Source organism: Salvia hispanica, chromosome 5, assembly GCF_023119035.1.
Source record: "Salvia hispanica cultivar TCC Black 2014 chromosome 5, UniMelb_Shisp_WGS_1.0, whole genome shotgun sequence".
Taxonomy (NCBI): domain Eukaryota; kingdom Viridiplantae; phylum Streptophyta; class Magnoliopsida; order Lamiales; family Lamiaceae; genus Salvia; species Salvia hispanica.
In genome coordinates, this window is record NC_062969.1 from 6,345,838 (window position 1) to 6,360,242 (window position 14,405).

Below are 14,405 nucleotides of genomic sequence, written 5' to 3' on the forward strand. Positions count from 1 at the left end.
TCGAATTGCAAATTTATTTCGTACTAGTATAATCGATCATCTTAAACTACCAGTACTCACTCTGTTCGCGAATAGGAGTCCCGATTTATTTTTACTATAAATGATAATAGTGTCACCTTTCACTAACTCATTTCACTTACATTTTATTTAAAATTAATATATATAAGTGAGATTTTTATTCCATTAATTTTTTTCCATTCATTTTTCTTAATATTTTTTAAAACACGTGTCGCCCATAAATGAGACTCCTAATGGTGGAAGGAAGGAGTAATGTTTTGTCCAAGTTTGTCAAGTATTTTTTGAAATTAGAATTTAAGAAAGTAGTGTTTACTGAATTAGTGAACGAAGATTAAATAAAAGAGTGAAAATAAAATAAATAACTCAATCTAGAATAAAAACATAGTAATATGTTTACGAAAAATAGTGATAAGCTTTTTGGACAACTTCCATACATGGGGCTTATTTAAAATATAGTGATAAGCTTTTTGGGCTTATTTTTAGTACTTGTTCCTTTGCATATATGGACTTAGAAGACTCTGATTAAGCAGATCATAGACTAACTAGCCAATTTATTCTTAAATCTTATTGTAAATAGTACTCCATATGTAACATGTAAAAATTGTAATATTGCTAATAAAATATTAGTACAAATGGAGGACAACAATCCATGATGCATTCTGATATGTTTGAAAAATAATAGTAAAATCAATCACATAAATTCCCACTAAAGAATTACAAAAATTTGATGACAATCAATATAGATATTTACATATTTAATTTTGGTGCGCTAAACCAGACCTCATTTCGAACAGAAATAAAAGAGAAAAAATAATAAATATGGAAATTCTGATTCATAGACTATATCACATGCCACATGGTATATTGACCAGCAAATTAGATTATAAAGTGGTGCATGACTCCATTTAGATGGTATATATATATGATCTCCTAGTGGATTTCCACATAAGTCTTTTCATCTCATCTTTGGTAAAAAGTTGACATAATTTTGGGGTACTATTTACAAATTATAGGATTTCCACATAAGTCTTTTCATCTCATCTTTGGTAAAATGTTGACATAATTTTGGGGTACCATTTACATGTGTCTTTTTTATCTCATCTTTGGCTAAATGTTGACATAATTTTGGGGTACCATTTACAAATGAAAGGATTTCCACATAAGTCTTTTCATCTCATCTTTGGTAAAATGTTGACATAATTTTGGTGTACCATTTACAAATGATCATTTGTTTTTGTCTGAAAACATGAAATGAAATGATGTTAAAGTTGATGCAATTATGTCCACCATTTCTTCTATCAACATAATTTGACCTCTCACCCTACACAATAGCTGCTGCCAATTTGTGTATGTTATTGACTCATAAGAAGTAGAAATAATGTTCTAACACAATGAGAACAATATATCCATATATTTATGATGACGAAGCACGATTTAGTTAATAAGATGCTTTTAAGGGTTCGAACATAGCTAATAAAAACATCTTCATATCTTTAATATTGAAAATTCCATGTGTGGTTGGTGGGTCAATTTCGGAGGCACTATTGCTTAAAATTACTCATCATGTAATAACCTAACTCACTTATTTGATAAGAACTAAAAGTCTAAACTACCTTTTAATGCTTTATGTTTAAAATTGAGAAATGGTGCTAATTTTCAATTTTGAGCACTAAAAAAGTTATGAAAATGGTAAAACGGCATGAAAATAGCTGATTAAAATGGTGGAAAATAACATTTTAAATTGAAGAATATGGGCTAACCATTAAACCATAAGCATAACACATGCTCAGTTATATAATACTTGGACAGTGGAATTCAGACTTGGGCCACTCACAAAAATCATTATATTGTTTTTGTCTCTTGCACTATGCATATAAGTGGAGTGTTCCTAAATTATAAACATAATGTGAGAGAGTCTTGTACGAGACAGTCTATCGTGTTAAAATTTACTAAAAAGTTCAGATTTAAGAATAGAATGCAAATACTAACAAAATTTAGTAATTACAAATGAATCGTTGAAATATGACGTCCTTGCTAAAGCTGAATACTCGAATTTTCGTAGTTAGTGATTATTTTTAACGATAATCATAACGGGGTACATTAGCTATGTTATGTAAAGCTATAAGTAATATTTATCTTGATTTTGTTTTAATGAAGATGGACATGTTTTGATGTACTTAAATTACTCCAAGAATCCCAATTTTGGTGAATAATGAATAATTAATGAGAATAATTTTGTCCAATTATAATTTAAATCTAAACACAAACCGATGCTAGATAAAAAAAAAACAAAAACAAAAACAAAAAAATGTGTACTAAATTAAAAAGAAGAGTAAATTAATACTAATATGGAGTACATACACTTTTTATTATTTTATTTTAAAGTCTATTATAATGGTTGTAACTTGTAACAAACATGGATGTTAAAATAGTTGAAAGTGTTTTCAACTCATGCATGGGTCGCACCAGATTGTTCACATACTTTAAAATATTTTTATTTTAATCTAATATTTATAATTTCTAACATACACATCAAATGATAATTATTGGAATAATAAATCATATACACGTCCACTGATGCAAAACTAGCAAGGCACACATGTTTTGTATTAGCATATGTTTAAAATGGTTATATTAGAGAGACATATAACAATTTTATTTGATATAGATATACAAGAAATACTGAAAATCAATTTGTTGGCCTTATAAATATTAATGATTAGTATTATGTCATCTTTGTCATTAAACCTCTAAAATCCTAAACCTAATCTCCAAATAAATACACTTAATTAAACAATGCAAGAACCTTTTACTTTTTACTTAGGCTAAAATAATTTAAAATAGGGTGAATTGTAGGCTTAGAGTCTAGAAGACTAAAACTGATTCAATGCTTCATACATGAACCTAAAGTCCAATAAATTATTGTGTGATGCATAATTCTTCAATCAATAATTTTTATAATAGATTTGCTGGATTCCTTTCGGTAATTTAAACACTAGAGACGTGGATCATACTAGATTTTAGCGTGGTAAATACTTTGTACTTGCCCAAATTTAGGTAAGAATTAGGACTTTTTTGGTGGAGAACTTATCCAAATTAATTTAAGGGTATTTTATATGAACAATTGAGGTTTACAATGAAAATTAAAAAAAATATTAATGTGTAGTCCATGGCCGAATTCTGAAAAATTGAGGATTTGTAGATCAACGCGTTTTATAAGATTTAATGGAGAAGTCCTCAAACACTTTGTCATAAACTAGTGATACACATCATTACAACTTAGACAAATGGTTCTGTTAGAGCACTCCCAATGGTCTCCCTTATTTCTCCCTAACTCCTGTCACATCAGCGCCACATCAGCGCCAAAATTTATCCTCAGTTTTTAGCCAACTGCTCCAATAGTTTCTCTCTTATTTCTCCCTTATTTCTCCCTAACTCAACATTTCATTTTTACATCATCATTTTTAATATTATTTAATTTTCCCTACAAATGTGTTTAATAAATAGATTTATAAATGAACAATTCGTCGTTGTATTAATCATTGGAAAATATAATACAACGAGAAAAAAAAAACTACAAATAAAAAACCATAAAAAACAAGGATTTAAAAAACTAAGAGGGAGGAGCGTCCGGCGAGAGGCCTGAGATCCTTCGTCGTCTGGAGTGGCTCCAGGTGTGTCGAACAACGATGTGACTATCTGGGGGCGATACACATCGTCGGTTGGAGAGGGCATGCTGAGGGCAGACTGGAAGTACGGAGAAAGTCTGCGCACCGGAGGAGTCTGCAATGGGGACGGACCCGCATATGGATATTGGCCGGGAGGAGAACCCATCGACAACAATGAGGCCATCCACTGCTGATTTGCTTCATCAGTGGGGTTGGGATTTTGGGAACTCGACTCTTTGCCTTTACCTTTTCGAGATTTTTTCCTATTTGAACTCATAATTTTGAAGATTGAATATAGAAGATTGAGAAAATGAGATTGAAAATTGAGAAAATGAAGATTGTGTGTGATGAATGGAGGAGGAGGAGGAATTATATATAGGGGAAAAAATAGCCGTTGGGTATTAAAAAAAAACGCCGGAAAACGCCGAATGCGCCTACAGTGGCCGGCGTTCACTCGGCGTTAATTCGGCGTTTTTTCGGGGGCCGGCGTTAATTCGGTAGAATTAACGCCGGAAAAACGCCGAATTCACCCCATTGGCGGCGATTTCGCCGCGAAATCCGGCGATAAAACGCCGGATTTAACGCTGCCGGCCATTGGGAGTGCTCTTACAATTAATTTTGAGTACCCTTTTTTGTCTTATAGCAATATCTAAGAAAATTAATGTCGGTAAATGATATTCTCAATAGATTAATTCTCAATAGAAAATTAATTATGTATAAAATCATGAAGTTTTGTCAATTTTTAATTTATCTTGAATCTTTTCAAATTTAAATAATAAATCACAAAGTTTTGAAACTTTCTAACAATTGATGCATTTTGAAACTTTCTAATTTGTCATTCAAATTTTTGAAAGATGTGGACTAAACTAGAAATGTCCATTCTCCCCTTTAATTACTTTTCCTATAATTTTGAGTGTATGCATATTTATTTTTCTTATTTTGATGATTAGAGCTTTGAGTATATTTAAAAATTAAGGGCTATTTAATTTTTTTTAATCCCCAAACATGTGTTTATTCGTTTTTTTATAGGAGTAGTTGACAAAGAGATATCTACTGTTAATAAGTCACATAATTTTGCAACAAGCGATAAAACTAATCAAACACAAGTCTTACTAATTCAATCAATTAGGTCATCTAAAGACTTCAAAAATGATTTTTTGTCACTACCTTTTCTATCAAAGTTTCCAATGTCAGTTATGTTAAAATATACAGATAAATATCCGAATCATATATAACCTCAAGCATCTTAGACTTAAGTAGGTAACAATTTTAAAGTATATAGTACATTATTAAATCAAAAGTTGCACCACGTCTAATGGGACAAGGATAATTTTTATATTACACTATTCCAATGTATTCAAACATCAAGTTCTGTTTTGCTTACTCCCTTTTTGCTTTTATTATAAATAAACACAATCCTGTGTTGTTAGATTATGCTGATTTTCAACACATTTAATTATAATTCACACGTCACTTTACAAGTCCAAATGCATGACATATGCGTAAAATATAATTAATAATTCCACAAATTAAGGAGACGAATCATCCAAAATAATGGTTATTCGAATGTGACCGGTCTAAATAAATCATAGTAATCTTTCCTACAGAATTAAATATGAAATAATTCATTTTTGCTGTAGAAATTATTTGACTAGATGAGTTGTGAATATTCTTTGTCTAAGTGGAAATAAATTAGTGCTTAATTTTAGAAATTAGAATAATATCATTTTATTAGTATTGATCTGATGATTTGATCCGTAAAATGTTGGGATTATATTTAGATTTAGCTATTTTGAATTTTTGAATATTGGGTATCTCGATCGAGTATCGAGTGTATCCGAAATTCCGAATGCATAATACACAAACAATTGTTATTGCCAAAGTTAATGCATTTAAGCAAATAATGTTGCCGTGTACATATATATATATATATATTTTTTGGGTTACTAGATAAAATAATATTAAAATACAATCTAGAATTGAGTTGTGAGATTATTTTAGTCATAGGAGGTAAGCTATGACTAATTATCTCATGATTATTCATCTAGTATTGAATTATGAGATTAAATCTCATAAACCAAACACACTACAAATTTAATCCGAGATACAATCTTGCAAACCGATAATTAAGTTAATGGTCATTTAGCTAAGAGTGAAAAAAGAGCAAAATGTAAAATAATGCAAAAGTCATTTTCAGTTTTACGACCAACACACCTCCCACCAACAAAGAATGCAACAAAGAGGCAAAAGCAACATTACCCCAAAAGCCAATAACTATCCCAACCGTAAGCAAAAGAGGGCAAAAGAGACGAGATGAAGTTCACTTTTGTAACATTTGGCAAGAGGTATTGATTCTTCGATAACTTCCAAACCATCTTCTAGCTTTGACCAGCTTCATCACACATTTTCCTGGTATGAAAGGAAAGTTCGGACACCATCCTTTAATACATGAGCCCAGTCTCCACAAAATATATCTTCTTTCAATATCCTAATTTGATTCAAAATTTTAAAAAATTATCTTATTTTCTAACTCACTATATGAACCACGAAATAACATAAAAGAAAAAGATATTTTTGTTATTAAACATGTCGAAAGAAGATGAATCCATCCGAGTGAGAAAGGGATCGCAACTTTCAAGAATTCATTAAAATCGCAACTTTCATAATGAAAAAGAGAGAATCGCAACTCACTCATCGCACACAATCAGCCATTGCCCCTCACGTGCCATGCATCACCGCGGCTCACATCACTTCCGCTGACGTGTCCCACTACCGCCACGTCACCATCCCTTGAATATCCATCGCCACGTGTCCAACCACTGATTGCCTCCCCCTCTATCCATTTAAATTGATCCCACGCTTCTCTAATTTTATGTTCAGGTAAAATAAGAAATATAGAAGAATTATTAAAAACAGAATTTCTATAGAGAGAGAAAAAACTTAACCAAGCTGTGAGAAAATTCCTAAATAAAAGGGACCCCTTTTGTTTTTTTTATGAACAGATGGCGACGCCGGAGATACAGAACGGCGGCGTTTCGGTGATGGCGGCCGCGCCGGTGGATCAGACCGGCCGGACGGCGGCCACGCTGCGGCTGTCGTCTCCGATCAGGATCTTCCTCTTCTTCCACAAGGCTATTCGAGCAGAGCTGGACGGCCTTCACCGGACTGCCCTGGCTTTGGCGACTAACGGAAGCGGCGGAGACATCAAGCAATTGATGAAGAAGTGTCATTTTTTAAGGTCGATTTACAAGCACCATTGCAATGCCGAGGACGAGGTATGCGCTGAATTTATTTTTTCTGCGTTGATGTTTACTGCGTCTCCGAATTGGATGATTATTATGTTGATTTTAGTTGATCGTGTTGTGCATTTGGTTGGTATGAGTATAACTCAGCTGTATAAAGCGTTTCGGATGAAAATATCTGGAATTTAGGCACCTGCCTATTTTTTTGTTTAATTAATTAATTTTATTCTTATTGGAGAGTGTATTTTGATTTAGTGTTACTTTTTTCCGTTTTAGTGGAGTAATTAATAGGTCTAGTTTCTGGAATTTTGAATCATGGGTATCTGCTCTTCCTCACCTAGCTTTTTAATTGTGATTGCTGATTTCTATTTTAAGAAATTTTGTTGTTTAAATGCAAGGTGGAAAAGTATCTGCTAGCACAAAATTGTGAACATGCCTCTTTAGAGTGGTGCAATATGCTTGTTGAAGTTTCACATACTTTCATTATGTGCCACAATATCTCATGGCTCAGGAAAATAAGTTGATTAACTACGTTTCTTCAGGAAACTGTGGTATCGGACATATTCAGTGAATCAATGTTTAGTTTCTGTTTGGTTTCGTCAACAGTAGTTGCAATGATCAAAGTTTGGTTACTGATATTATCCTTGATTGCTCATACAACTGTTTGGAGTATGCAACCTAACGACTAAAAAGTCTTTCATATATTAATGACAGGTTATATTTCCCGCCCTTGACATCCGTGTGAAGAATGTGGCACGGACTTATTCTCTCGAACATGAGGGTGAAAGTGTGCTTTTTGATCAGTTGTTTACATTGTTAGGGAATGATATGGAGAATGAGGAAAGCTACAAAAGAGAGTTGGCATCTTGTACAGGAGCACTTCAAACATCAATTAGTCAGCACATGTCTAAGGAAGAGGAGCAGGTTCAGTTTTGGTCATCCTTTTTTTTCTTTTTTCCGCACCCCCTTTTCCTTGTCTGACGACGACAGAAAATCATGCTTATCACAAAGAAATATACAGATAATATTAGATAGTAAAAAATATATCCATATGACTGCACATTGTTGCTTTGGTGCTTTGCTGGATCAGAAATAGCTCATTTGCATTACTGCTGCATGTCAGGTGTAAGTTGTCCATTCCATTTGTTGAATATTATGGAGCTAGATCTCCAGTTATCATTTTATACTTAAAGATAGGCTACGCTTCTTCACAGAATCTGCTTATCCTAAGCTATTTTTCTGCGTGCAATAAAAATGAGAAATTGAATTCAGCTAGGTTGTTACTGCCATATCATATACACCAGTCCAATACCAAGATATTTATACTTGGCCAGAACCATTTCATCCTGGGCTACAAATGATATACTGTACTTAAGAGTAGAAAAAGATGCATGTGTACTTCTGATATGCCTGGGATTAAAATTCAGGCAATGTTTTCATCATCTTAACCTGATGCATTACAGAGTTGTTTTCCATTTGGCAGGTATTCCCCTTACTTAGAGAAAAGTTCTCATTTGAGGAGCAGGCATCATTAGTTTGGCAGTTCTTGTGTAGCATTCCTGTAAATATGATGGCAGAATTCCTGCCATGGCTTTCGTCATCAATTTCACCAGATGAAAGGCTGGATATGCGAAAATGCTTGCACAGAATCATTCCAGATGAAAGACTGCTTCAACAGGTTAGATAGTTTGGTTAGAAACACAAAGCGAAATGACTTTCTAGTCTTCGTTTCCTAACTTCTCTTTATGCCATTCAAGATTATTTTTAATTGGATGGATGGGGTAAGTGTTTGCAACAAGCGTAAACGTTCTGAGGATGATCCCAGGCTCTCCAGTAGCTCTCATACATCCCCTTCGACTGAAAATAGAGATCCTCTGCCATCTGACTGTAGTGTTATCAGGTCTTCGCAATACCATCCAGTGGATGATATATTGCATTGGCATAAAGCTATCCAGAAGGAATTAATTGATATCGCTGAAGCAGCTCGAAGTATAAAGTTCACTGGAGATTTTTCTGATCTATCTGCCTTCAACAGAAGGCTTCAATTTATAGCTGAAGTCTGTATTTTCCACAGGTACTAAATTCCCTCTCATTTAGACTAGATTTATGCAGTCCTAATGATTTTTTGGGTACTTCCCTGGACATTGTTCCTTTATTGAATGGCGAGTTAAATTTATTTGCATTTGCTGCAGCATTGCTGAGGACAAAGTTATATTCCCTGCTGTAGAAATGTCATTTGTCGAGGAGCATGCAGCAGAAGAAAGTGAATTTGAAAAATTTCGATGCTTAATAGAAAGTATTGAAAGTGCTGGAGCTAACTCATGTGTTGAATTTTATTCTGAACTATGCTCACAGGCTGATCACATAATGGAGATGATAAAGAAGCATTTTCTGAATGAGGAAAAACTGGTATGTGATTTATGCTCGGTTGTTTCTGTTTTATATTTCATCATGTACTTGTATACATTTGCATAAAGGTCATTTATCTTATCAAGAAAGAGTGCTAATCATTAATTCTATAAAAAAGTGTGCATAAAATGCATTGATGAAGAGGCTGGCTATCATTCATAAAAGACTGGTTTCATACATTCAAATGTTAATGATACTTCATTTCAGTGCTTCTGGATGTCTCAATGAGTTAGATTGCAGGTACTTCCACTTGCAAGGAAGAATTTCAGCCGTGAGCGACAGCGCAAACTTCTTTACCAGAGCTTATGTGTGATGCCACTCAGATTGATTGAGTCTGTCTTACCATGGTTGGTTGGTTCATTTAGTGAAGAGGAAGCTCGATGCTTTCTTTGTAACATGCACATGGCAGGTACACCTTGAAGTCCTTCTTAACACTTTGAACTTTTCATCAGTTTATTTCATTTCCAACACTTGATGCTTTTTATTTCTTCTAAGCAAATGATGTTATTGTGCAGCTCCAGCATCTGACACTGCTTTGGTTACATTGTATACTGGCTGGGCATGCAAGGGTTATCCTAGGAAAATCTGTTTGACTTCTAGTGCAATTGGTTGTTATCTTGCCAAGGAGACTGGAGAAACACAAGAGCATTCTGGCAGATCTTGTCGTAACTGTGCCTGTACAAGTTCTTCCACTACAACTTGTGGCCAAACATGTGAGAAGTCAATTGATCAGGCAAATTTAGTGTGTTCAGTTGAAAATAATATTTGCACTGTTTCAAAGACAGAATCTCCAAAAGCTTCTAATCAGTCTTGTTGTGATCCTGGCCTAGGAGTGAATGGCAATAGTCTAGGAATGAGTTCTGGAGCTACTGTGAAATCTCTACGCTCATTATCCTTTGGTCCAAGTGCTCCTTCTCTCAACTCTAGTCTTTTTAACTGGGAAACAGATAATAGTTCCAGTATAAGAGGCCATTCAAGGCCAATTGATAATATTTTTAAATTTCACAAAGCAATCCGGAAAGATTTGGAATTTCTAGATTGAATCTTGAAAACTAGGTGATTGTGATGAAACTTCCCTGAGACAGTTTACTGGTAGATTTTGTCTTCTATGGGGCTTGTATAGAGCACATAGTAATGCAGAGGATGATATTGTCTTTCCTGCCTTGGAATCAAAGGAAGCTTTTCACAATGTTAGCCATTCTTACACGTTGGACCACAACGGGAAGAAGAATTGTGTGAGGATATCTCATCTGCACTGGCAGAGCTCTCCCAACTTCACGAGAATTTGAGTACAAAAGCTGCTAGTGGCATTTTGAGCGAAAGTTTATTGGTTTCTTTGAGTTGTATTGATCATTTTATAATGTACAATGAGCTGGCTACAAAGATTCACGGCATGTGCAAATCCATTAAAGTAACATTGGATCATCATGTTCTGCGTGAAGAGGTTGAACTTTGGCCATTGTTTGACCGACATTTTTCTGTTGACGAACAAGATAAGCTTGTTGGCCGCATTATTGGAACAACAGGAGCTGAGGTGCTTCAGTCAATGCTGCCTTGGGTAACATCTGCTCTTACACAGGAAGAGAAAAACAAAATGAACACATGGAAGAATGCAACTAAGAACACTATGTTCAGTGAATGGCTTGATGAATGGTGGGGAGGGACCCTTGCAGCATCATCAGCACAGGCATCCACATCAGAAAATAACATCCCACAAGTTATTTCTTGAAAATACTCAGTTACTGTTTTAATTTTACATACTAAGTTAATGATTGTATTTGTTTGCTTCATCTTTTTGTCTTTGAGTTGGGGGTGGGAGGATTGGGATCTTCACTCTGGTCTTTTCACCCTTACAAATAGGAGGAATACTCTTAAGCAACAATACTTGTGGTTTATGATTGTGTTTGCTACTAGGAGTATGCAACCAATTTGCTAGGATTACACTTTATTAAAGTATTATGTGTACTTGTTTTTCAGAAATTGATACCCATCAATCTGTGGACCAAAGTGATCATACATTTAAGCCTGGGTGGAAAGATATTTTCTGGATGAACCAAAATGAGCTTGAATCAGAGATGCATAAAGCCTCCCATGATCCAACCCTGGATCTAAGAAGAAAAGCATATCTCCTTCAAAACCTTATCACCAGGTGCCGCCATCTTACTAGCATCTGAATGTTTTGGATTTTTGTTGGAAGTTTTGTCATTTTGGTTGGTTAACTTAGGCCATTAACTTACTTAGATCACTGTAACTTTTCATTTAGTAAATGGATAGCTTATCAGCAGAAGTTCTCACAATCAACAACTAGTGAAGTTGATGATAAAGATTTACTTGGACGAACCCCGTCATATCGTGATCCTGAAAAACAAATCTTCGGATGCGAGCATTACAGAAGAAACTGTAAGCTGCGTGCTGCTTGTTGCGGAAAGCTGGTTGCAAGGAGGTTCTGCCATGATGAAGTCAGCGACCATTCAATGGATAGGTACCTTCTAAAGAACAGACTAGATTGTTTATGCATTGAGTTTCTACACTTGAAAGGTAATTCTTTGCATTTAATATATATGCAGGAAGGCAACATCAGAGATGTTGTGCATGAATTGCTTACAAATAGAGGCGGTTGGACCAGGTTGCATGAAACCTTCTTGTAACGGGCTTTCATTGGCAAAGTACTATTGCAGCAGCTGCAAGTTCTTCGATGATGAACTGTGAGCTTTGATTAGTTTTAGTTTCCTTCTTGTAGTCTGTTATATAATAGTATAGTTCTAGTTTTTACATGCTAGCTGGAATTCAAAGGATCATATCAGTCCATTAAATGTGGATAGGGTTTGTTCACAATTGTCTCCATTTCTCCAGGTGTATGATAAATGAAAAATCTATTTGTAACATTGTAATGATATAACAACTTGCTTCGGCAAGTTAACGAGTTTTGCTGGTTTTGCTTTTCAGGGATGTCTATCATTGTCCATCCTGCAATTTGTGCTGTGTTGGAAAAGGTCTTGGTATAGATTTTTTTCATTGCATGACATGCAATTGTTGCCCTGGGAAGGAACACAAATGCAGAGAGAAGGGTCTTGAAAGCAACTGATATGCTGCGATTTTTTGATCACATCAAGTACGGCTGTCAGGGCTCTTCCATGTGGTCATTACATGCATTCTGCTTGTTTCCAGGTCTGTTCCTTGATTTAGTTTCCTGGTTTCGATTTTTCTTGTCGAAAAACAACTGAAATTAAAACCTCTACTCATCTCTTACTCTCATTCACACCAGGCGTATGCTTGTACACACTACAGCTGTCCTATCTGCAGCAAGTCGATGGGAGACATGTCGGTGAGGACAAACTTATCGTATTTAAAGCAATTATTTGCTTATGCTATTCGTGAAAATTCAGTTTAGGCTAATTATATATTGTATGTAATGACCAATCACCCACGAAATGCACCCAACTTTTCTATGCGCTCATCATGAGACTTCGAGGCTGATGGCCATGACTATATAGTGTGCCGTTTTAATACTGCCACTTTGTCCTCGTACTTTCACTAGTCGTTCTTTTTAAGACAGTCGCATAGACGTGCAGTAATAACTCCAAAACACACCACCATGTATTTGCTCCGGGTCAATGTATCAAGTTATGTTAGACCACTCACCTGACATCGAAGTAGAACTGTATGCGTGTCCGTGCCACGTGTTTTCTTTTATTTATATAGAATGCAGACATTGGTGTAGTATGCAGTTTGTATGAACTATATATATATGTATGATGTATGCTTGGTTTCCTATTTACTGATAAGCCTCTTCCATCAGGTTTACTTTGGAATGCTCGATGCTCTAATGGCATCGGAGGTGCTCCCCGAAGAATATAGAGATGGGTGTCATGTGAGTCTCTCTCTCTCTCTCTCTCCATGATCTTTTGCACGATGTATCCGAGACACGAGTGTTTGATCTGCAGGACATCTTGTGCAATGACTGCGATAGGAAAGGAACGGCACCGTTTCATTGGCTGTATCACAAGTGTGGTTTTTGTGGTTCGTATAATACAAGAGTAATCAAGGTTGATAGGGATAATTGTTCTACTTAACTAGAGAAGGAATTTTCTATTCTTCCCAGAATTCATTTTCTGTATATTAATGGTTGGTTGTACCACGTCGGCTATACACATCATGTAAATGGACTCCAATGATTTTCAACAAAATTTTGTTTTTTTTTCATTTTTTTTTTCTGTATCTCTTCTTTCCCATATGTACGTGTAATAGATAAAATCTTACTTCCTTTTGTCAACAGCACTTTGCTTGGTTGATGTGAACATGATTGGAATAATAAAATGGATAAAAGATCCACTTCAATTTCCTACTGAAAGACATGAACTATTCTATTAACATTATACTTATAGTGAGTATATTTGTGTGTGTGTATTTACAGTGCAATGTCAAAATTGGAACTTTTCAAATTTAGTCTGTCAATTTGAAATTGAAACACACTCAATTTTTTGAATTGATACCCTTTCTTTTTCGCACTCGTTTTGAAAAAATAATATAAAATAGTTAAAGTGGAGAGAGTGTAAAGTAAGAGAGAGAATTGCATAGAGGATTTGCACTCGTTTTTAAAAAATAATATAAAATAATTGAAGTGGAGAAAAAATAAAATAAGAAAAAGAATTATGGAGAGAAGACTCTCCTCTACATAATTGACTATCTTATTTTACTCTCTCTTCACTCTAATTATTTTATAATATTTTTTTAAAACGAGAGCAGAAAAGAAAATTGTCTAATATCTTGGGACGAAGGGAGTACAATTTAAAGTGGTTTGATGAACTTATCAATGCATGGCAGTAAAATACACGTTGTAGGGCTGAATATTGCCAGAGATGAGAGAAGTGAACTGAGAGATAGATTCTGTGTGCAATTAAAAAATTCATCTCGTCCATGTTTAAATGTTCCACTTTGACTGGATACAGACTTAAAGAATAAAACGAGACATTTAATGACGCATGAAATACACAACACAACAAAATAGACAAAATGTGAGGCGTATAAAACGCAGCAATAGACAAATGAACGCATGACTTAAAATGTT

General features: G+C 34.7%; 1 pseudogene; it reads left to right on the forward strand.

The window, feature by feature from the left end:
* The first annotated feature begins 6,571 nt into the window (after positions 1–6,571).
* On the forward strand, positions 6,572–13,540 carry LOC125188928 (annotated as a pseudogene).
* The last annotated feature ends 865 nt before the right edge of the window (positions 13,541–14,405 follow it).